This window comes from Tyto alba, unplaced genomic scaffold, assembly GCF_018691265.1.
Source record: "Tyto alba isolate M040663 unplaced genomic scaffold, T.alba_DEE_v4.0 Super-Scaffold_27, whole genome shotgun sequence".
In the NCBI taxonomy this organism is placed as follows: domain Eukaryota; kingdom Metazoa; phylum Chordata; class Aves; order Strigiformes; family Tytonidae; genus Tyto; species Tyto alba.
The window spans coordinates 579,507-604,899 of NW_024881301.1; the positions used below are offsets into that span (position 1 = coordinate 579,507).

The following is a 25,393-nucleotide window of genomic DNA, read 5'->3' on the forward strand; positions in this document are numbered from 1 at the left end:
AAACGGCACCTCTAGGCCCTGCTCAGTCTTTTGGGTAACTCTGAGCAAGATGCTTGATTTCAGCCCTGTTTTTACATCTGTGAAACAAGAAGATGAGCCACACACTCAAAGTGTTTTAAGAATGAGCAACACCAGTCTTACATAGGAGCATGCAGTACATGCATACATGTACAGTGAGGGAGAAAGAGCCAGCGCACACGTGTAAAAGCGTGTCCTAACTATTAATATACGTCTGGCATTATACTGTCAGTTTCAAAGTAGTAATTGCTGTGTTTGATGAAAGATATCTGCAATACTGCACTATATATTAAATGCCTCGATGGCTGTTGTTATAACTCTGAGGCGGTCACTTCATCCCCTGCATTTTAGAGGTGCTTCATGGTACTGGCTAAGACATTCAGATCTGCTGCTTCTGGTTTAGTTCTTCTGCCTGTCAGAACTGGCTCTGCTCTGTACACCACAGGTTCACTAGAAATCCCCACATTTCCCATTTCAAACACTATCAGCTCTTATGCACAGCCCATCATGTAGGTTTACCTCCCTTTTTTCCCCCCTCCTAAGGCATTATTCCAGTCCTCATTTTATTCCTGCGCTTCTTACGTTGTTTCCCTCAGAGATATCTTCCAGTTAGTGCTGCTGGTCAGTCTGAAACTAAATTTTCAAAATACAGAATCTAAATTTCAAAACAAGAGCAAAGACTATAAAAGCAGAAGCATTTTTTACTGAGATAATGGAGATCCTACAGATATTGTGGAAAATCATCTGATTGCTATGAGAGCAAAATTATGATTCACCGTAAGAGGGAAGAGGAGGGAGGCTCAGCTGTTACAGATTCTGTTTGGCAAGGGCCAGCTCCTGATCGGCATGAGGTACAACCCAGACTAGCAGCAAGAGTTAGTGCAAGGTTCGCCAGAGAACTGCACTCTTGTGCCTGGTGCAAAGGATGTCAGTGGTACAAGTTTTATGTGTGAATATGAACATCTGAGCGAGAAGGCAGGTAGGCAAGCATCGTCTATAGCTCCTGTGTCTCTTGTGACAGCGATGGGGTCCAAGGCACCGGGCAGAATTCCACAGGAGTTCATTGGGTTCTAGTCTACATCAGCTCCACCCAGTGCAGAACTGGCCTGTTTTCCAAACGTGGGGTTTTTCACCATTTTGTCAAACTAAATAGCCTCCCCAGCTTGCTCTGGTATCACCGTGAGCAGCGTTACTAACCCTGCTTCCTGGGGAAACACCCGCTACCTCCGAGCTCTGACTCACCCGGGGACGGGTTTGTGTCTGGAAGAGCGAAGGTGAACGTTTCCCACCGCACCTGGCTGGGCAGGCAGAGCCTTGCTGCAGAAACTCCCCAGCAGTGCAAAACTCTCACCGCCAGCGTGTCTGCTTTCGCAGGCTGAGATTTCGTGGGGGGTGGCTGGTGGTGGGGGAGGAACCGAGGTGCTTGCTGCCTGCTTTTTCTCCTCCCGACCAGGCAGCGGCTGCCCAGCTGCGCTCCCTCCCTTTTCCCCTCCTCCCTACCCAGGCCAGGCTGGAGGCAACCCTGGTGGGGTTTTTTTTTTCCTGCAAGAGGCTTAAATCTCCTTTCACCATCTTGGGAGCGTAGCGTGACTGCAGCCACCGCTGGCTGGCCTGGCTGCCACCGTTCATGATGCCCTTTTTATTACCAGATTAGAGGACATTGTCACGATGCGTATGAGGCCTTTCAGATAAGGCGCTGTACAAGTTCCAGCAGGTTCCAAATACAACAGCATGGCTTTCGCATCCAGCCTACGGGATCAGAGTTTATTTCCCCAATGCAGACAGCTTTGCACTGCCTTCCTGTTAATTAAAGTATTGATTACAATACCGCACTGTTTACATGCAAGATTTTGCATGGTCTTGGCCATTCACATGCAAATGAACTTGTAAGCCTTTCTGTGCCCCAAAATCTGCTGATGTCAGTCTTCCAATTCTAACTCCATGCTGTAGGACATGTGGCTTTCTATAGCTTAGCTTTGATGCCCCCAAGTCATATTATCTCAATTCTGAGGTTCATTATGATAAATCATTCACTGGTTTTAAATCAAAAACTTTAATTGTACCGTACTTATTCAGCTTAGGCTTTGGCTCCTGGAGGCAGCAGTTTTAATTGCATCATTTGTATAGTGGCCCAATATGTTTTGGTGTGAAGAGTGCATTATCACGTTTAATTTTGCATTATTTTTCCCATATGTTTTAGTTACACTAAAACTTCAGATGGGAGGTGATGAGGCTTTCCCACTGCTCTCTCATTCTCTCTTCAGTGTTTTTTAATGAGCTAAGACCACACTATTTTCTTTTGTTCTCATCGGTTGAGGTTTTAGGGAGCTGTTTATTTGTAGGGTAATTCTTGTATTTATGTAGAGCAAGGCATTAGACATTTTTATCCTCTACTTATTAACAAGCCAGATGGTACCGGCTGCTACCCACACAATTCCAATTATCAGATGGCAAACTGAAATATACGTGGGGCAAATGAGAAGATGTATATTAAAGAAGCATCACGGAGAATTGGCTTCTCAGAGATGTTGATTCACAAAGGGGTACTAGCAATTAGGGTGTGACAGCCTGCTGCTGAACGTACAGTGTTGGCCTGGGGGCACAAGCATTCAGCCTTCAAAATCTTAATACTATCTCTCTGTTTCTCCTATGGTATGAATACTTTGAAATTTGATTCAGGTCTTTCATCCTTTAGATTTCTTGTCCACTTCAGAGTGAGGTGTAATATCAAAGCCAGTAGGTAAGTTAGGGTTTCCTAGAAAGATACAGAAGAGCTGAAAATTAACATGAAGTCTGCGCATCACCTCTCCTCATACACCCTCATGCACTTTTGGCATGCACCTCAGTGACCCAGGAATAGCATTAACACCGAAATGTAAGATCCAGAAAAGTATTGGTATTCCAGGTCTCAAACTGACCTAGAAATTACAATCTACACATGGATTTATTCTTAAGGCCAACTTTCAACTTCAGATTTAAATATAAGGAGGTCTGATCACACTTGTTATGGTTGGCTTCATGGTCTTTTAAAAACAACTTTCTTAAATTCAGAACCTAGGCCCAGTCCTTACTTAGGGATTCACCCGACATCAGTGACACACGCTACTAACAAGGAATGAGTGTTTCAATGGAAGGTTTTATAACGCTTTTAGTTTTTTCTGGCCCTATCAGAAATGTTTTGGGGTAAAAATTGTGTTCTCATGCTTCCTTTATTTTGACATAGAAATCATACACGTGAGTTGGCTCGGAAGATGGGGAATCGTGTGGGAAACCTTTTGTGTGACATTTCTTGTCCTTTTCACTACTGGCTCAAGCTGAAAGTGCTAACCCAAACCAAACTGGGAGAAATTGATGTCCTCAGGTCAGATCAGCTAAAGGGAAGTTATTTAAGCTAAAGTAATGGCTTTCTAAAGTCCTTCAGTTGTTCATATAGGCTACTAGGAGATTAAACATTTATGTGAGCGGATTTTGCAAAAGTTGTAATGTCAAGAATTTCAGATTGTCTCAAGTTTCTGTTTATAGTATCCAACCAAGAGAACACCTTCTCTTTCAACAGCTGCTCTCACGATGCCAGGGAAAAGGTATTCTCCTTGCAGCTGTTCCTGGCTCTAACACTTATAACCTACAGATCTTAGGGAATTCTCTTAACAGGATGAGTCTGAAAAACAAATTTTTAAACACCATTTACACTTCAAACAGTTTACTACATTCAAATGGTGCATCTGCAAATTCTCATTCCTATTCACAGAGAAGTGAAAGATGTGTGCAGGCATTTGTCTGCCATTTGGTTACACAAGTGCACGGATCAGCAACTGTGAAGAAGCTGGTGCTTATTGTGTCTCACCTGCCATCTGTGAAGTGGGGGGGACTAATAATGTTCCTTCTTGCTGTTAGCAGTAGACTTGAGCAAGATTTTCAGTGGTCTCTAGGATGCTGTAAATGAGATCCTAAGTGTAAATCAGTGATACAGCTATTCACAGAGTCTTGGGGAATTCAGACAGAGCTTTTATACCTGGCTTACTTCTACCAAAACCACCCCAAAACATTGTTCAGTGCTTGCTCAATAAATGCTCATTCTGGTGAAAGTGGCCCACTGCCTACTTTGTGTTACCGATGTTCCTCTAAAAGGTTAAGCAAAGTAGAAAGATTAAAACTAAGCATCGCCTTGAATCTCCAAGATGCAACTGCTAGTCTCTTCCAGTCTACGTAATTGTCATGAGGGTTCACTTTTTTTGCTTCAGTTCTTTAAAATCTGCAAGGCCAAAGTTCGATTTGATTTCTCAAAATAAGAAAGCCAACACTAGATCAGATGCTTGGAGATCACTGGCATCCAAATTATTGTCAGGTCTGGATTGCAAAGAAGTGATTCAATAGCTGAACATCTGTGTACTTCCTCATGTAGAGTTGCTGTCTCACCCACAGGCAGCTGTGGAGTAGACAGGCAAAATTCTCTACATGGTGATAATTACAGTCTGCATTACAAAGCAGGCATAGTCATAAGAGCATGCAATCAGTTTGGGTTTTTTTAACTTTGGAACAGGGCAACACTGCTAGATCCAGGGCTAAAACAAATAAAATAGGTTTCTCAGCCAAAATAGAGGAATAGAGGAATAGTCAGATCTGAACAAGATTAATAAATTCACTTACTGAGAAGGAAACTTTTTTCAGTGTCAGCTTTGCTTCTATAGAAACAATGGCTAAGAACTACCCCAAGCACCCAAATTCTTCCAGAAACTGAAATACTGTTGATTCTCTATGGATTTGTAATTTGCTTTAATATGCTTTTATTGCTCACTACATGTGCCTGCCTGCTCTATTTTAGGCATTAGCATTAGCCATTATATTATCATTACTTATCACCAGGTTAGTGGTGACAGCTGAGTATCCTTATCAAAGCTCATGATCTTTTAAGCCCTTATCATATGCTCTTTCAGTCTCTTGGTTGCATTTTTATAGGAGAGCTATTGCAGCCAGGAAAAAAAAAAAAAAAGGAAAAAACAAAGCAAAAAAAAAAAAAAAAAAAGCTGACAATGAAATTTTCTCTCACCCAAGGCAAGCAGTTATGCACCACAGAAAGCCTATGAAATAGAGCTTAAATTAGATAAAATGGAGTTTAATAACTGCAAAAGCCTTGTATGCTTGTACAGGACTGCCTTTTCCCTACACCCTGTATCTATGAGCTCAACTTTCTTTTTCATTGCTAGGAGCTGAAAGGCATTCAAGTATGAAACAGTGCCTTCCTTGGGTTAATTCTGTCACTTTGAATTTGTTGTTTCAAGTTTCACATGTGAATATGAGTGTGCTAGTATGACATTTTGGAGATCACTGCCCACACATCCAGAGAGAACAGTCTCATCCCAGGTAAACAGAGCAGCCTGGACTATGGCAGGAATGAAAATATGATAAAATATAAGAATTATGCCAAATTACAAGAAGATTAATCTATGTTGGGAGTTTAATTTTATACTTTACTGTAAAATGCCTGTGTTTTATTATCACAGGGGTTTCTGGTACAGTAATGACTACACAGCAAATTCCTCTTCCAAGCAGTAGTTTGCTTCATGTATTTACATGACATCTGTGGTGAAGTGAATAGGAATCAAGTTACTAGTGTTTTTTTACCAACAGCAAGTTTTGGTTTTGCACCTGAAATATTCAGTAACTGTATTTTATTCGTTATCTTAACAGGTTCCAAAATTTCACAAATTTTTCCCTGAGGGAAGCTAATAGACACAGCAAGATTTGTGAGGAAAAAAGTCATAGGTCACTCTATAAAAGTAAACCAGCTGTCAAGGTTTTAGTTGTTCCCTTAATAGGTAGCTGTGGAAAGGCATTGTTTGGATAGAATAATTGCAAATCTGAGATTGTGGCATTACATGATGCGCTCAGGAGGAAAATAAGGAAATGGAAGGTTTAATTTAAAGTAAAAAAATTATTTTAAAGGAAAACCCATTGAAGAGGGCTGGAGCTGGAGAGTGGTAATGGGAGCCCCGCTCCTGCCTGCAGTCATGGCCAGGTGGAAAACACAAGCTGGGCATGGACTAAGGAGACTTTGTCCTAAACATAATTTTCTGACATGCCTGGCACAAGGGCGTGTGGACAACGGGCACCTACTGATGGCTCTGGGTGCTTAAAGCGCAGGACACCTGGCAGTGATGGTGCTGGGGGCCCCCTGCCTGGAAAAGCCTGTGGGGTGGGTGCAGGCAGCCCCTGGCCCCTGGCAGAGGCAGGCTGGGCTTGCTGGCCCAGGGGAAAACCTTCGGTGAGCGGGTTTGGCCCGTCTAAAGCCCGCAGAGAAGCCCTGGCCCATCGCTGCCCATGCTCATCGACGCGTCCCTGAGTGGCACTCGCGACTCTCAGGGCAGCGGTCCTGAGGGCTCCCGGGGGGCTCCTAACAATTTATGCTCGCTGGGATTCAACCCTGTGTATTTTAGATCCCACGACAGAGAGCAAAAATTCAGCAAGACGCTTCAACATGTTCCTGTGAGTTGAACAGAGTTGTTCTGCTGACCTTAATGGGGCTATTCACACGCTTACTGCAAGGCGTGCGCTGAAGTACATTGCTGAATCAGCTCTTATGTGTGTACTAAAATATAACAGTGATTTCTGCAATCAAGGCCAGTGCCAAGCTCTGTGCATCCCTGCCTAGAGTCAAGATATTAGACCATTGCTGCAGTGTGTAGTAGCTGGCATTGCAGCTCCTCTTCTCGGGCCTGCTGAAGATGAGCAGGAAGCATCCACACAAATTGGCTCACACCGCTTCTTTAATAATTCATGTATTTTTGCTCTCTTCTATAGTTAATGAACCTCCCCCACTCTCACCCTCATTCTCTCTCCCTCTCCCATTCAGTCAGTTTGTTGTGGTTTCATGTATCTAATCCATCTGTCACTCGATTATAGCTATCGAGCACCTGTTATGGATTTCTAGAGTTTCATTCAAGCTGTTGACAAGTTATTCACAAATTGGCCCTTGTCACACTGTCATCGTGTGGAGTGCACTTTAGTGAATTCTTTTGGGTACACAAAATAATGAACAGAAGACAGCAAGGCTTGTGAATTAAGCAGTTTCATGTCCCCAATATTTAAAGAACCGTTAACAGATTGGAAGTTTCTTGTTGGTGATATATTTTTCAAGTCCGTTTCTTAAAATATTTTGTCTTCTCCATCCAGACCCCTTTGCATGAATAGTCACAACACAACTTGCTCTCAGGGCAAGCTATGTTGACAATGATGCCTTATTTTATACAGCTTGCGTTGCAGCTGCGGCAAGTTGATCATTGTTTCCTCTGCACAAACCTCCTTGCCTACGCTGCTCTGGAATTAGCAGGGAAAGCAGAGGGCTGGCCGGCCGGCCCTCATTAGCTGCAAAGCTCTTCCTAGGTGGGCATTTGGTTTATTTTGCCCTGGAGGACACCAGGCAGAAATCAGGTATCAGAGGTGACAAAGATCACTATCCACGAGTGAAACATCTCCGGAACATAGCCTTAAGAAAAGTTAAGGTTAAAAGCAGGTTTGGCTATGTCTTGAAAAATTCTCACTTTCTTAACAAAATTTCAAAAATCTCAGTACCAGAAGGTCTAGAAATAATATTTTTCACCCAGTTTTTACTTCTGTTTCTACACAGTTGCTTACTCCTCATTCCTTAGCCTTTTGTCCCGTCCTGCTTGTGTACCCCTTAGTTTCTGTATGGGCTCTGCTGTCATTCCCCAAATGCTCTTGACATAATAAACAGTTTTTGAGTGTGTAGTAAGGACCTTGAAAGTAATGTGGCACCAGGATAACATAAGCTAAAAGAGAATTCTAAAATATTCTCACAGTGCAGCATGTTGGTGGTGTAGAAAAATGCATTTGCAAATAAAGGCAGAGTGATTGATCTGTTTGCATCTATGAAATAATTTATTTATGCGCAGCTTGGCTCGAAACAAGTAAATGTAGTGCATGCATATCTGTATATTTAAATCTATTTTGCATCAATAAACATATGTACATTTTTCTAGTGTAGTCTACGAATCCTTTGAATAAGATTCCAGGATCTTCAGTGTTTCAGCTTTTTCCAGAGGATTTTTGGTTTTTTTTTCCAAATTCAAAAAGACAGAAGTTAAAGTTTAGCAATTGCCTTTTCCATATGGGGTGCTAATATAGCACTAGAAAATTATCTGGCAATTGCAAAGGGGCTAAATTACTTCTGATCACTTATTAGATTTCTTACTGTTTACGGGTTTGATGTTTTAAGATACATTTTCCTTTGTGGTTTCACAGGGAGAAATCCAGCCAGTCTGATCATTGCTGTGATAAACCAATAGGTGGCAGGACTTCAAAGCAAACTGTGAAATAATAAAGCCATGTTCCATTAAAACAAAGCTTAAAATAGAAAGTGCAGCTGTCTCAATAGTTAATAGCTTAACAGTTAAGTCAGAAGAAGTTCTTTTTAGAGTTTTTTGAATATGTTTATAATTATTCAATGTTCAATCTGTGAATTGCAGTTCAGATACTCACAAAAACTTCCCCCCAATTAAACGAAACAAAGTCTCAGGGGAGTTGTGGGCTAAGTTTCGAAGGGCATTTAGGTATTGGAGCATGCTGACAGGCAACCCATGGTTTTTAAAGCATGTAAGATTCAGATGTACAAAATTACTTAGATACATAAATATTTAGTTACTTATGCTGACATGACACTGATCACGTGTAGGGATCCCAGTATAAATGGGTTGTGATTACAAATCCCGCTTTCAAAAACAATCCGTTGCATTCAAGCCAGATCATAAGGCCAAGTTATGCACCGGAGGAGGCTTCACCGAGCATTTTAAAACCACATTGCGGTGAAAACATCAATGCAAATCAGTAACAATACTTTCCCACCTGCTGCTCTCCAGCGCATTCCAAACAGCCTGATCACACCTTCAGCACCGCGGCAATGAGCTGCCCTGAGCCCTGCCTCAAACGGAGGTCCTGCAAGCCCTGACACCAGGATTTCAGCCTGGGTACCAAACCAGTCCTGTTATTAGTGTCTTATCCATCCACCAGTGTCCTCGGCATGCCCGAGGCATGCTGTCTCGCAGGACCACAGCAGAAAAATAAATACAAGCCACCCCTAGCTGGAAGGAAAGCCCGACTCCAGCTTACGTGACGACTGAGGGATAATGAGAGTCACACAATCAGCTCAGCAGAGATGGCCTTCAGGACAGGCAGAGGTTTTGACGACTGGGGCACAGGCTGCTTAGGCAGTTGCCTTGGCTGTGGTGTCCGCGTCCGGCGGCGAGCTCGCAGCCAAGGGTCCCGAGCGAGGGGAGCCGCCTCTAAACTGGCATCACATCAGTTGCTTAGACACATAAGCCCCATTCTTCAGCCTCGCACTATTGGCTAATTCAGGCAGCTCCCTGCTCAGCTGTTTGCCTTAAAAAGCTGAAAATCCCTTTCTTACGAGCTTAACAATTCCCGTACAGGGAGACCAAGCTGCAAACAGGCATGTAAGTTGGTGCTGAAATTCCAAGCTGAGAGCGGCCGAGGAGCTGTGTTGTGCTCCTCTGCCAAACAACACTGAAAACCGTCTAAATAAATCCCCTCAAATCCTAAATCTTGCTGGCTGTAAAAAAACTAGGCTAGGGGTGCTTAAATCACTTTTGAAAATGATGTAGGATTCTAAGTCACTTATGTGCCCTTGAAGCATTTACCCTTAAAAAGAGGGATGCTGGAAAGTGATTTTCCTCCCAAGTACTACTGTTAACTTTGTGAAATTATTCCTGAAGTGTGCATGAATAAAAATTATTCATAGAAATAAGGGTATCACCATCTGTCTAAATAAAAAGAAACCATAAAACAGGCCCAAAACCATATTGGTGTTTGGGCTTTTCCAATGAATCACTTTAAATGAATAGGTTTTCATTGGCTTTATAAAAAAACATCATGTATTTCTTCTATTTTTTTAGCATATGAACCCAACATGTTTTCTAAGTATCACTGATAGGTGATCTGGGCATTTGATTAATGGTTCCTGGTAATGGGGGTACTTCGGCCCTTTGAATTGTTTTCTTGTGTGATGCCAAAAAGAAGTCTTGTGTGTTTTATAACTGCTGAAGTATTTTACTGTAAGAACACTCCCTACACCCCAAGTCTTATTTCTATATGAAAAAATAATAAAGGTTATAAAAATGACATGCTTTACCTCCATTTCAGTTGTTATTAGTCCTTTGTCTTCAACAATATGATTTAGGGGTGTTCCTTCCCACTCTGAAACGGTTTGAGTGAATATATTTGAGGAAAAGAAGTAAGTATCATTCCCATAAGTAGCTGTTGAAGATAGCTGACAGAACTGGGTAAATTTGGCTGGATTCAGTTGTTGGTTACACCACTGAAAAATCAGCACAACTCTAATTTTTGTGCATGCTTCTGATGGTGCTGCACTTCCATGAAACGCGCCTGTGGTTGGGTGTGAGGCTGAGCAGAACTCCTTGTCTTAGTGTTGTGTAGTTGCCTGCTCTCTTGATCAAAGGCAGCCTTTGCATATATACTCATTTCCTTTAAATGCTTTTCCTCTCATCAATTCTCAAACATTTTAAAACTGAGCTTTTCTCTTGAATAATTTAGGCCCCTCCTTATGGTCATTGATGTGAATATACTACATGTATTTTCATCTCTAGCATGACCTAAACGCTACCTCCCAACCTCCACCTCACTTCCCATTTTCATTGTGTCTATTCCCCCTAAAAAGATCACTTTTTTCAATACCTTAGGAAATCCACCACTGCCAAAGTGATGTGTTCTGTTCTCTCCTGCAGTCCACGTGGCTCTCAGCAACCCAACTCAGAGCTGCTTCTGAGGAGGGGAATCTGTGAGAAGGTTGGTAGTACAGAGCAGGGAGGAAAAGTGAGACAAGACCAAAAAAAAACACAGAAATTTTTTCTTAGACCTTCTTCTGCTCCGAAGATTAATTGAGTCTTTCCTGTACATCACCAGTTCAAGTACTATTGGCCTAAGTTGTCTCTTCGAGCCATACAGGCGGTCGTGGGGCTGAGCTGGCTTTATGGCAGGCAGTTGTGCTATTTCCTCCACTTGACAAGTATAATCTCCTGCCACGTCTTGTTCCATTTTCTTCTCTCGTTACTGAAGAGATGCTCAGTCTCATAAAATCTGACACACCGTAAGAAATTCTGTGTACTCAGAGCCTGTGCATGTAGATGACTTAAGGCATACAGTAGATGGTTGACTTTGCATAGAACAAAGGCTCCCAAATTCATTGTTAGGGAATACCTGTGGGGGGAGGGAAAAAAAAATGAAACAACAAAATCCATCCTACTTGCCTTTTGACATGTACTATAAAAAGACTGAGTTAGTGAGAAATAGCTTACGCATACCAAATAAAAATGTGCTGGTTCAGCTTTTTTCTTTGGGGATTAGCAAAGAGAAAATTGGTTTATTTTTGGTGCCATTTCCTTCCCTGGGCCCAGAGAAAATCAAAACTCCAGATTCTGCCTAGGTAAGGGTTTTAAAAAAATGTGTAGATGCGTAAATTTTTTTTTTCTAGTTAATATTGCTAAATTTAAAGTTTGCATTAACTAACTGCTAAGTCTTACATGTAGACTACTTATTCACAAATGTCTATAAAAATATTAAAAATCTTATTAGCATTTAAATAAACATTTAAATAAATGTTTGCTATGGTGCTAATTTTACCTTCTTTCATTCAGCTATCTACCACATTCTTAGATAGAGAGGTTCACAGTAATGCAAAAATGTAGCAGCTCAGGACTAGAACAATTTCTATGCAGAAGGCAGGGTGTATCACTGCTTACAAATATATGTATGTATGTGAATATATATGTATATATTGGTTGAGAAACTATCATATATATTAGTTGTGGTAGCTTCATAGCTTTATATAAAAATATATTAATGTGAATTATAAATATAAATTATAAATATAAATAAATTTATTTTTATTTTGATGAAAACTGTTTTGATTACCACTGTACCTTAGACAGTTGTCAATAGTTGCACAAATACAACCAGATCAGACTGGTAAATTCTTGCCTGTTCTGCACAAGGGTGTATAAACAATATCAAAACCCACATGAGAATGATGAATCAGGTCTGCCAGAGGAATTTTAACTCATTTGGGGGCCAGCCATACAGTAGTACAAGTGCATTTTTCTAATAAAAATTTAGTGTCATTTAAAGCCACTGTATAAAGTGTTCTAACTCAGTTGCATAAGAGCACAACATTAAAATCAGTCAGGTAGTGGTAAGATTCTCTTTCAGTGACTCCTCATCTCAAAAATCTGCATTTCTGAATAAATCCCCTCGCAAAAGGCTTTCACTGTCTTTACACATTGACCTTTCAGCACACATAGGGTGAGTTGCCATTAAAGGTTTTTTAGGACATTATTGGTGAGTGCAATTTTTTTACTTTAATTTTCATGCTGCTTTGCTTTTGACTAGGCACGAGGGATATTTTTAGATTATTGATGACTGCACCATCTGGCTGTATTCTATTAATACCGATATAACTGAGTTTTGCAAACTCTTTCTCCTTCAGTTCAAACCCTTAGGCAACGTACCCTTCCACAGCTACAGCAGGTACGCCAGAGTGAATGACCTTGGTTGCATTAAGCACAGAAAGTGTTTGCTCATGTTTTAAGCAGTATTTCTACCTGTACTTTCTGGCAGTTGGGAATATGGGACTTGAAAGTAAGAGGACGGAAACAGATTTCAAGGTTAATTATCTTATATCCTCAACTCGCAAATGCGTCTGGATTTTGCTGAGTGCAGAAACTTGACGGTTGGGGGTTTGGTGGTGCTGTCATGGTCCAAAGCCATGTTGAAACGCCTTGTCCACTATGAAGAGCTGCAAGAGGGCCCTCACCAAGGGATTGGAACTTCAGCATCAGATTTGTCAGTCCAGTGGTGGAGTTGGACATGGAGAAGTTCACGCTATTTTTGAGCCTTGAAAATTTCCTTCTTGGCCTTTAATAGGTTGATCAGAAAGCAGTGTCTGGTTTGAGTTTTTTGCAAACTCTTTTCCTCATGGTTTCCATCCTGAAGAGAAGGGTTCAAATATTTCAGTACTCACTGCTTTCCTTTTAACATCAGCTTTGCCTGACCTGCCTGTTTGTTTTTTAGGTTCTGGTTACTTTAATACTATTTTCAGTGCTTCCATCATTTAAAAAAACCCCACAGAATTCACAAGAATCATGGATTAAACACTTGACAACCTAGTTACACTGAATGTTGTACTTTGTTTTTGCTAGTAATAATGAAGTTGTTTAACCATGATTTTGTAATCCTTAGAACTGTGATGTTTTCCTGACATTTTTCTGAGAGTTAATCCTTGAAAGCAAAAAATTGTTGGCACAAGGTGTTTTCATACTACAGTGTTGAATATCCATGAACCTAAAACCAAAAGCTAGCTATAGAGTTAGAGAAAGTGAATCGCAAATAGTGAATGTCCTGCTTCTGCTGCAAACCATATGTTAAGGAACATTTTTAAAGAAATTAATATGCAAAAAAACCCCACAAAATTGTTTGTGAGAAATTTATTGAGAGAAAAAGATGAATTAGAAGTTTGTAAAAGTACCGTTATTTGGTATTTATTTTGAATTATTTATGATTTATTTGTCAAGCTCAAATCAGAACAAAACCCAACATTATAGTGTCACTGTCATCTTGATATAGACATGTGTGTCAAGATATCTAGATAGACAGATAGCAACCCTCTTTAGGGAGGTAATGACAGGACTTGAAACAAGAATACTGCTTTGCAGAACAAAGTCCATTATCTGAGAGCAGGAGCAGCGCTTTACAAACTTTTATTCAGCCATGGTGGAGAAACAGTTGGCTAAAAATATAGTATACTATTTTTGTGCTGGTTATAAGCCCCTGACTATAATTCTTATGGAAATTATTTTTATCTTCTCCAAAGGGAAAATGTTTTGGAAACTCCCTGTGGGTTTCTCAGACTGTTGGTTCATTACACGGATTACTCCTGCAGTGTTTTGGGCTCCCACACTCTGGACTGAGTTGTGATTCTATATCTATCTGCATTTCTTCCTTTCACTGGCTTTTTCTTTCTCCAACCCATATTTTTCCCCACTGGGAAGTAAATTGTTTCATATTTTTCATTTGAAGCTAAGGCTCCTTAAGTGACTCCCATTGAGTTTTTCCAAATCAGGTTCCATTAGCAGAACAAAAATGAAAACAATTCCTGCTGTGGTGAGCCTTAAGAAATGGGTTGTGTAATGAACCAAGAGAATGGGTGATTGACAGTCAAGAATTTAGTTGGCTTTAGCCCATTTAATGGAGCCAGGATACATATGGAAAAAACCTCACTAACAAATAGACTCCCATGTCTTTCCTAATGTCAGCAAATAATCAACCTTATATACCAAGGTAAATAAATACTCAGGATTAAGGACCTTGATAGTATATGTCCCTGACAATGAAAAAACATGTCTAATATTCTTTCTTGGGGTTAAAGAAGCAAAATTAACTCCACAGCTACTATTGCCAGCTCTGTGATTTTGCACTAGAGCACAAGCAATAATGGGATGGAGGAAGAGCTAATACGGACAAGGGATCACAGACTACTAGTATAGTACTGTAATAGCAGAACAGCAGAATACCAGGAAGTGTAGAGATGTCCAAGAATTTCTGGGAAAAAAAAAGTGCCACGGTGCCAGCTGGGCTCTTTCGTGCGGGCTCACCGGCAGCGCGTTGGGGCCCCGGGGGGGTCCTGCAGAGCCACTTTGGTGTGCGGGTCCCTCAGCAGCCCACACTTTACCTGCGGGGGTAGACTCAAGCACAGCACCCGCACAGGGAGCAAGTGCAAATCACGTGCTGCCCTGAAGTGAATAAATAATCCTCCCAGCACATGTGTCCTGATGGACTGGCGTGCTAAGGCAAATCAAAGGCTCTTCTTGATGAAGTGGGAATTCGGTAGTTTGATGCACCTCATCCTATTAGCTCTGTATCACCAGTGACAACAGACATGGGCTGGACCTGCGGAGCTGCTCTGATGTGTCTGCAGGGGGTTCCCTACAGAATTATCAAGGAATCCACCCCATTCTGTGTGTCTTCCGTGGGTGTTCACTCTTCCAGATCTACAATGCTGTAAAGCAGGAGGAGAAACAATAATTTTGTAAGCTATCAGCATGGGTCTACCGCAGTCAGAGGGTAAACCTTGCTGGACCATGTGCCTAAATGATGCCATGTGAAATGGTGAGAATACCTTGTCACTGTGCTGCTTATTGTAAGAATGTTCCAGGAATCTCAGCGAGAATGTTCTGGGGTAACTAAAGTAACTAATTTAAAACAGATCTGACTTCTTAGATAAAAGGTTGCCTTTCTCTGAAAGTCTGTCTTTGACATACCTCAAATAGTGACTCAAAACCTGGGGTGGCAACGGCTACTAGATGACTCTGAAAAGTGTGGTCTGTGCTTTATGAAATTCCACGCTCCTTTTAACTAACAGATAATCTATTAAAATGATGATCCTCCAGAATATAGTGCATCAGATTTTTCACACTCAATACCAAATCAATTATACTATCCCACAAAATGTTCCCGTGGTATCCCAGAGTATGATATCATAGGCCAACTTATCTTTTCTAAGCAGTGAACATTTGCAAGTGACATAGGTTTAGGGGGAGAAAAAAAGCCTGCAGCATTTCATGCAACAGGCCCTTTCAGTTGCATTTTTCCACCCTAAAGTGTAAACCATTACCTGCTGTGGTTTGGGTGTTGGTTACCGGGTTCCTCAAGGTTCCACCTCAAAATCTGGAGAGACTCAGATCTCAGCATTCAAAGTCAACCCTTAATTACCTCCCAGGCAGGGAGGAGAGAAGAAGTCTGATCTGCACTGAAAATTACCTGTTTTCTGCTTTTCAGTCATTCTTTATCTACACGTTTTTTGTTGAAGGCAAGATGAAAACATTCTGACCCGGGGAAAGACCAATGAAGTTGCTGTGCTGTGAGCTGCTGTAGAGGGAAATTGCATTTTCTGGTTAGTTCTGAGACACGTTTTGTGTTGATAGCACTTTTGGATAGCTCTAGTCTGGACAGTTGGACCACAGTGTCTCTATCTGGAAAAAACAAGTGTTTTCCTCCCTCTCCATTATCCTTCAAAGGACTACTAGCATGGGTTGATGAAAAAATTAGCTAATCTTTAATAAAATAGATGTATTGTCTCAGAGGACTGTGCTATGGATAGCAGCACATGTTCTTCACAGTCTGGAGGTAGTGACCTGAAGAAAGCTGCAGCACTTGCTCCTCAGCCACCTATGCTGGTTTGATAGAAACCAGGGCCAGCAATCAAAAGTGGGATTGTAAAAGGAAAACATTTGGGAACCAGCATCCTAGGTTACTGAAACACTTCTTTTTCCCTAATAATTTTTTTTTACATTAATTTTAAACTCAGCCTCAGAATCTTCTAATTTGGTTGCTGCTTACTGTAAGAGCGAAGAATAATAAGGAGTTCATACTTCTAGACTTTTCATACTTCTAGGCTGTGTCTTGGGGGTGTGCAGGAGGGCATTAGGTTTTTGGGAGTCCTAAAAATTCACAAGCATCTCATTGCCAGGGCTAACTAATGCTGGAAGATGTGCTCATGCACCCCTTGTTCACTGCAACTGCAGTTTATTCAGATTACTGGGCTACTACGGCTTTCACAGGGAACTACTCCACAATCCAGTAGTGCTATTGGAAAATGTTTGATAAGCAGCCCTCCTCTTCTCTTGCTCCATTTAATTTCACCAGGCTTTATGTGCAATTCTTTTGTCTCTAATTGCTCTTTAAAAGTTTACAACCATATTGATTTTTGGAAGAAGTCAAGCAACTATAACAGGTAGAGAGTCTCCAGCATAAATTATGGAAGAATTGGGCTGTAATTGAAAGGAAAGCCTAACCAACAGGGAGGAAATTCTTGTTCTTATTAGCCCAGTGTATCTCGATCACCTCAACCACTTTGATCTATACCTGCCACCTGTAGCAGGACTGGAGAAAAAAAGCTTTTATACTTGTAACGCCAGGGGAGGGGATGGTTCCCTGTAGAGAAAGTGTGTGGCTGTCGCCTAAAGAGGTGCTGTGACCTCTAAGCTTTGGCACAGATTCTACCTCTTCCTCCCACTTTCTACATAAAGTGATCACAGCTGTTTTTGTGGGGACATCCCGCATGCAAGGTTTCCTGAAAAACCCAGTCAGGTTGGCAGAATCAGGGTGAAGTGGAGTCAAGCTTAATTTTGGATCCTAACAATAGTCTGAGCAGAAGACACACTGCATTGCACAATTAAAAGCATTTCTGAGGACTAGAAGCAGAGGTCTAGTTGCCTTGAAAACTTCCAAGTCAAACAGGGTTGCAGCTATCAAACAGAAATATCGCCAGGATTAAGGAGGACTATTTCAGGTGTCAGTTTGGGATTTGGGAATCCTTCATTCTAGCTAAATCCTTCTGGAGGATTTCCTAAACTCCATAGCAGGTATTTATTTCAACTAATTATAGACAATCTGTTCTGGAGAAAAATGAGTATTAGTACAAGACTGAAATGTAATAGAAAACACACCTGAGTGTCTGTGAAACATTTTCACTTCCAAAAAACCATCAGAAATTCTTGCTTATTATTTTAAAAGGAACTTGAAATAATCTGATAGTATAAGCAGCCCTTCTCCAAACCTTCAAAAGCCACGAACAACTGACTTCTGACTCTCAGCATCTTGTCCCTTTTGAGAATTTTCTATGAATCTTTTTCTGCTGCTATGTATCAGCTCACAAAATTAAAACAGGGCAACCATGAGAGTGCCCCTGTTTCAAGTGGCAAGAGCAATCATGTGAATCCTGCAAAATATAGGTTGCAGTGTAGGATCTATAAAAAGCCCATCCAATGGATATGAAGGAGTTAGCCTAATCTGGGAGTATTACCCACATCGTGACTGATGCTTCTGTGCAGGTGTGCCTGCATACAAACTGCTAATATTTTTAAAGTCTCCACTCCACCAAAAAGTTAGAAAAAAAAATGTTGTAATAAAAATATAAAGACTAAGATACCACTTGTTCTTGAAAAAATCTATTGGAAGTTAATTTTATCCCACTAAAATAATTTATACTAATTTAAATACAAACTAAGGAGAGAGATCTAGAACCAAAACAAAGGCTAGTGTTTTATTAGTCTTGTAGCATATTATATGAAATGTCAAAAAAATTATCAAAGATAACAGTTGACTACAGCAGCCTAATAAAACTTCAGGACTGAATTTAGGGAATTGTTACGAATGTCATCATAGTGTATATTGTAATGCATTAAATAAAATCCTCTTCTGCTTAGATCATTTACAGGCACAAATAACTACTCTGAAGGAAGCAAAGCAATGAAGTTTAAAGCACCAGATCTAGGAACACTATTGTTTTCTCAGGCAGGCTGGTACTAAAGGCTCCTAGCCATTCTTAGGATAACAGTGTACTACAGACTGCAACGAGTAGTGATAAAATATGCAATCTTGTGTTGATGAGCTATAATATAGTACTTGGGGAAAAAAAGTTAACGCACCAATGTGGGATGAGAAATATGATGAAATGGGGAGAGACACCGATTTATTACTTACAAACAGAAATTAGTAAAATTAAAGCTATAAATTATGCCCGTTAGTTACATTCTATGTTTTTCATAATGTTCTTCACAGCCAAGAATGAACTTGCCATATAAGGATTACCCATGTGTCATAAAACACTGAAATGTAAAGAACCATCTGCATTTTGCTGTCCAACTTTCATCCTGAATTTCCTCTCTTTAGTAAACTAAATAGACACAGAGATATTCTGCTATAAGGGGAACAAAATTTTTTGTTTATAAAAAGAAATTGTGAAATATCTGTATGCTGTAATGCTAGGCCATGGTGTATTCCATTCACTTTGTTCAATGAAAGGTGTATCCATATCAGAAGTACAGTGCTAATAAGCTAAAAGCACTCATACTAGAGCAGCCAAGGATGGATAAAGATGCATTTTGCTACCAGACAGGAGAATTTCCTCAACATTCCTTGGCTGATCTGTCAAGTCCTTCATCCAGAGTTGCATAATAGTTGTCATCTTACCTTTAATAAAGATCCCCACTCATTTAGTCATTTTTCTCCTCTCTCTCTCTCTCTCTAATACCCTGAAAATAACCTTCAGCTTCTTTAAAACATAAAGCTTTGGCGTTTTAGAGAAACTGTAATGAGCCAATAAACCCAATTTGGAGGCTGGTTAGTATCACATAAATTAATTTCCCTGCTAAATGATCAGAGTCACATCCACCTTTTTCACTACCATCTGCCTCACAACAAAGTTGGCACTGTACTCCTTTGAGAGGTGGACTGTAAACGTGTCATTAGAAAAAGGCTTATTAACAAAATCCTTTCTAAGTTCCAATTTTCCTGTTCCAGGGTAATGATCACAGGCAGCATATATATACTGTAAGCAGGAAGCACTCAAATGTCCATATGGCATGCACTTAAAAAAATAATAAAAAAACAGTAAATGGAATGTGTGTATGGATCTATCCAAATATTCACCTTCGTTTTCAGGGGTTTTCCTAGCTATTTTATCATGACATTTCTGCCAGCTAGGGTATTTCCCCTTCTTGCCTCTGGACTATATAATCAAGCATGTTGCCACACTTATAAAATAGCACTGGAACAAACCACTTTTCCTGAGCTTGCTCTTAATTCCTCCCACCCTCCACACACCCCCACACCCCCCAACTCCTCTGATGTGTGACAGACATTTGAGGTCACTCAGCCATCTCATTTCGCTCCTCACCACAGCCAGCTACTTGTCAAGTACTTTGAGATAGTCCAGTGGTGGTGGTGGGGGGGTATTCAGAGAACCGAACATATGCTTCACCTCCAGGCAGAAAGTCTTCTTTGCTTCTGAAATTCTCATTTCTCAGTGTCAAAGACCATTCCTAGGCACAGCAATGCAAAGCTCCAGACAGGCTTTCCCCAATCGACCGGCGTCGCCCAGAGCTCACCAAGAGATGTGGCACGGTCACCCTGCACCCCAGAGGAGGAAGAGGAGGTGCCCCCGTGCAGGCGAGGGCTGAAGCCCCTCGGCAGCTTCTGGGGGAAGCAGCCAGGGGACAGACTCCACACCCCTGCTCCGCAGCACGGGAGCAGCACTGCTGGGTCCCCTGGCTCGGGCTGGGGATGCTCCTCACCCCCCGGGATGCTGAAGCACTGCCCGCAAGCACCAGGGACGGGCAGGCTGTGCTAGCTCTCTGAGGAAGAACCAATTCCGATCATACATGCAGGACAGAGCACTCCCTGAAACCCACTGGGCTTTCTAGCGAGCCTATTTCTTTTGTTTGGGTTTGGCTGCTCTTTCCTCCCTATGTTCTGCCCCTCACTACATAAATGCTTTTGCTTTCTCTCGGTGGAATGTGGAGAAGCAAACTGCCTTTGTAGCTTGAAAAAGCCACACAAGCTCTCCAAGCTTAGCTTAGCCCTTATGCCTACCAACTGTTGGGAAGCAAGAAACCACCCGAACGTGGTTCCTAAACTCAAATTAAAAACATCTTTCTGGAATTTTTCACTGGTTGTGGGTAAACACACAAGAGGTCTAAGATTTTCTTTATATTGAGGAGCCTGCAGTGAAGGTAAGGAAGTTTTAAATTTAGACAGGGACTTTGATTTTCTTTTTCCAACACCAAAAAAAAATGTGGTGACAAAACTGATTCATGGGACAGTGGGGTAATAGCTTTTTCCATGTGAAGGAAGTGAGGAAGACGCTGCATACTCAAGTTAAAATGTATATATATGTGTTTCCCTTTTATGTACCAGAGTCAGAATTTAACAGTCCCATCAAATGGAATTTTACCAGTGTCATTTATTTTTCAATGAATGGTACTGTCCCTTCCCAGGCTGAGGTCCCGGTGGACCATGAGCTTTCAGACAAGTGAGCGGTATCAGCATGACATACAAGCATCATGTTATGTTGTTCTCTTTCACTAAACGTCCCACAGCAGGCTATTGTTCTACTATATACAATGCAGACAGTTGCTTTGGTTTATTTTCAGGAATAAGACGTATTTTTTTTCTCCAAATTATTAAAATCTTATTTTTTTAACTCAACACTAGCCACAAAACCTGATGTAGTGACAGGAATTACTTGAGTTACAATGATCTCTCCCTTCTAACTGGAAAAGACACCACAAAGACGGTTTCCACAATTTTCTATCTTATTAAGTGTAAACAGGTTTTTTTGTTTTATTTTTCCCTCTTAATGTTTATTTCCTCTGGTTTGTTTTTACAGGCGTTCTGTGAAGGGCTGGCTTTTAAGAAATTATTTTCAATAATTCTACTTAGGAAACTCTTCGGACAATTCAAGCAAAAATTCCAGTAGCAATAACCGCATGAGTTAAATTTCACTTCAAAGAAGTTTTTGAAACCACACTGTGTATTTCTGATCTGTTTTGTATTCTCAAAAATGGAATCCAAATGACTTGAATGTAAATTAAAAATAACAAACGGTATGACTGTAAAAGCCAAAATCTAGACCACAGAATTACAAACAGAGTTTCTTTCAGATCTATTGTCTTCCCAAATTTAGAAAGAATTGAAAGCTTCCTTCTTCTCCATCAAAGTTAGCACCGCCAATCTAGAAAACTTAATATATTGAATCTCTCTTTCACCTTTCTCAAGGTCTTTAGCATCTGAAAATGGATTTCTTTTCAGGAAAAAGAACCATGCTGTAGAAAATACAATTTCTCTGACTTTCCATTTCTGTATGCAACAGAAAGAGCTCTAATATTGACCAGGCTGATGAGTTTTCTTTTTGGAGCCTGGATGCTGAGTGTCTTCTTAAAATACTGGAAATTCCAAAGTACGTGTATGTTGCAGTATAGCAACAATAATATTAGGTAATAACAAAATCAGGCTATCTCCATGTCTCAGATAAAGTAAACTGAAGGGGAAGAATCTTCTGTTTTCTCCTGCCAGCAGCTCAGGAGGTTCTTCTCTAATTCATCATTCTGGAGGTCAGTGCAGGTTTTCCTGTTAATTACAGGAGGATATTCCTGTTCTTATGCTGTCATGACTGCAACCTGTCTCTCAGATCCTGAAAATATGGAGATGACTATCCTGAGCTTGGAGACGTTGATCGGAAATCATCACTGGCACTATTAGCTAAACCTTGTGGTCTAGGATTGGGGTGAGGTCCTTGAGGTCTCTTCAGTTTGTTGACAAATGAACTGTTCTGCATTCCCTAGGAATTACAAATAATTTCCATTTGAATGAGGTTTAACTGAAATCTCTGAACTCCTCACAGCTAGTTTCTGCTTCTCCTCCTGAATTATGAAGACTTCCAAGTTTACAGAAATGGGAATTTCTTCTGGGGAAGAAAAATTCTGGGTAGATTTCTGCGTGAACATACAAAAAATGTGCAAAGCGCTTTCAAGTAACAAAAGGTAGCTTTTTTACTGCAGGAAGCGTGGTCAGTCTATACCTGCATTGCAGTCTCTTCGGTAACTGCTGGGTGGTTTAAAAGGCTGCCTGCTAGCTGGCAGCAGCCTAATTGCCATAGCACAAAGATGCTGAGCCAGATTTCTTCCCCTAAGAAATGAGGCACGCTGCACTACTTAGGGAAGTTTAAAAATACATTTTCCTTGGGTTTGTGGTTGACTTTGGGTATAGGAAACATTCTAGCAATGCTTTATAAAGACCGTTTGTCTTTCTCTTTTTCCTATCCTCAACATCCTACAAATGCAGCCTGTATTTCATTCTTGTTTAACAGGTTCAGAGCCAGCTCACTGTCAGCTAAAAACATAGGCTTTGTTTACACTGGTCATTAAAACACCTAGCAGTGTACCTGAGATCTCAGCTTGTCAAGTGAATGTTAATCTGGTCAATTTTCCACTACATATATGGTCACAAAAAGCAGAACCCTGCTAGTCCTTTGTGCAAATAAGATTATGTACACAAGACACATTGCTAGTATTATCACTGGAAGCATATTGTGCATTCACATAAGGCTATTTTTATGTGTTTCTAGTGTATCATATCTTTTTGTAGACATGGTTGCTGATTTTAAAATAAAGCCAGTGTTGTTAGCTTGCTTAAAACTAAACCTAAAGCTTGGAAATATAGCTACCATATCTGTGTATGTGTTCTTTGGCACAAATACAATTTTTTTAGGGTGCATTACTTTGTATTTGGTAATTGAAAATGTACCTGGTCACTTTGTGTTTTCAGCTGACTGGACACAAATCTTTAAAGATAGTGAAGCTACATAGCAATATTTATGATGACATTGTGCTTGAGGTAGCAAGCCCTGTTCAAGCACAACAACATACTATTTGGAAAGCTTGCAAGGTTTATTAACGTGACCACAGCACCATGTAAAATGTGGCTCTGCCATTTCTTATTTTGCTCTGAGCATATCCAGACATGAGACACACTGGATAGCTACATTTTGAAATACAATTGGGAATACAGAATACCCAGCCGGAAGGAAGGCATAAACAAGTAAACTACAGTTCAAATTGTTGTCTGCTCAGTTTCTACAGTCAACTGACTTCAGCAAACAAGGAGCAGGATGAAGCCACAGTGCCCAAACCTGCACCTTCCATCTGGAGTACAGTCAAATGCCACAGCAACCACCACCAGGCAGGACTGGAGATGGGTTTTGGAACTGTTTAGAGGTTCATCCTGAATAAGCCACAACATTGAGGCAGATCTGCATAAATCTCTTTCTTGGAAGTAATCACACCCATAATACTAAAAGGGCTTTTTCAGATTTATACGACAGCTTTTTTCAGAACAGAAACTAGAAGAACATATTTTTCAATCTGAGAAAACTTAAAACAGACAGGGAAGACAAAAGAGAACTTGAGGATTTATCTAGTCCTGAGTGTCGTAGCAGAGCTGGCCTCCATATCCAATCTTGGTTTCAAACTAACAATTTGGTGACTTTCTGAGTGGCCACACTGCCTTCTCTCAAACCTTAGGAAAGGGTGATTTTTTTTCTCATCTCCTGTTTTGGATGTGATTTTGATGTTGCTGTCTGCAGGAGTCACCCACCTATGTTTGCTGTGCCGTTTCCTTGATGGCTCTTCCATTTTCCCTTCTGCCTGCCCCGTCCTTCAGTTGGGAATCCTTCCTCCTCTGACCATGTCCAGGAGTTTTTGTGGAAGGTGGCATCTCCAAGAGGTAGAGGAGGACCCAGTGTCCTACAGCCAGGACAAGACAAGGAGTCTTTCTGCTGAACCACCATACACTTTTAAAAGAAATTATCAGACAAACTTCACACTCCCTATATCCCCTAAAAATCCCACAGACCTTATCATAATGTGCCTTTAAAACTAAAAATAAATAAAAAAAAAACAAAATAAAACTGCCATCTGAGATAGAGAAATGCACCAAAACTTAATGTAGCTGAGCAAATGTGCCACTGCAGTACATACTGGTACAACTAAGAGTTTCCTTCTCAGCTGGAGCACGGAACAAATCGGGTGAATAGGCAAACAGTAAAAGCAAAAGATAACTCCTTCCCAAGCATCATTAAATTCCTCCTTTCCCCCCATACATATTCACTCTAAAGCAGCGTTTCCTGGGCTGTGCTCATGTCAGGCTCTGCGGGTCTTTAACTTCTCATGTCTGTGCGTCCCAAGCAAGATGCCAAGCCCCCGGTGCAGAGGGCACCGCGGTACGTGCCACATTCAGCAGCCCAGTGGTGCCTGCTCAGCATTCTGACACATCAGTACCCCACCGAGCGCTCTGCTCATGCAGTCTGTGGGCAAGTCCCGGGTCATATCGCTGTGGTAAGTCACCTACAATGAGTGCTGCAGCTCTGAGCCTCAGCCCAAGGCAAACAAAGAAATAAAACCTTCAAAGCTACCGGAAACCATCTCAGCTTTACCAAATGTAAGGACACAGTCTTAAGAGCTAATAACGACCTACCATGACCAGAAGAGAGCTCAACAGTTTAACAGCTACGTTTGGGAAAATCTTCATGATAAACTGTGGGGTTGGAGACCATGTCCAAGAAGAGATTGAGATCCTGCTTGACACATCCACGTACATTTTCTTCACCTGTACTCTGACCTAAACAAAGCTATCTGGAACTGAAATCGGTGCATCAGTGCAGAAGCGGACCCGGACTGATCCTTACTGGTGTAAGGAGGCCCTGAGGGACAGCACGGAGCAGGTACCCCCACACAGAGACCTGCCCAGCTTTGGGTCAGGGTCTGCTGCTGGCCTGGGGCACCAGCTGAGCAACACCACCATTGCCTGCTCCCCCTTGGTCACACCCAAAGAGAACTTGGCTTGTTTAATCTAGAAAAACAAAGTCCAGGAGAACGTTTGTCTTCTAAATATATCAGCTATGTAAACACTGGGGACAAACATCTGTTTAGGTTTA

General features: G+C 41.1%; 1 long non-coding RNA gene across 1 annotated transcript; it reads right to left on the bottom strand.

The window, feature by feature from the left end:
* Positions 1–2,689: 2,689 nt before the first annotated feature.
* Positions 2,690–24,198, bottom strand: LOC116963666. The gene is made up of 3 exons (XR_004408339.1): positions 24,055–24,198; positions 10,181–11,265; positions 2,690–2,773 (listed from the first exon to the last, which is right to left on the bottom strand). It is a non-coding gene; the product is annotated as an uncharacterized LOC116963666 (long non-coding RNA).
* Positions 24,199–25,393: the final 1,195 nt, after the last annotated feature.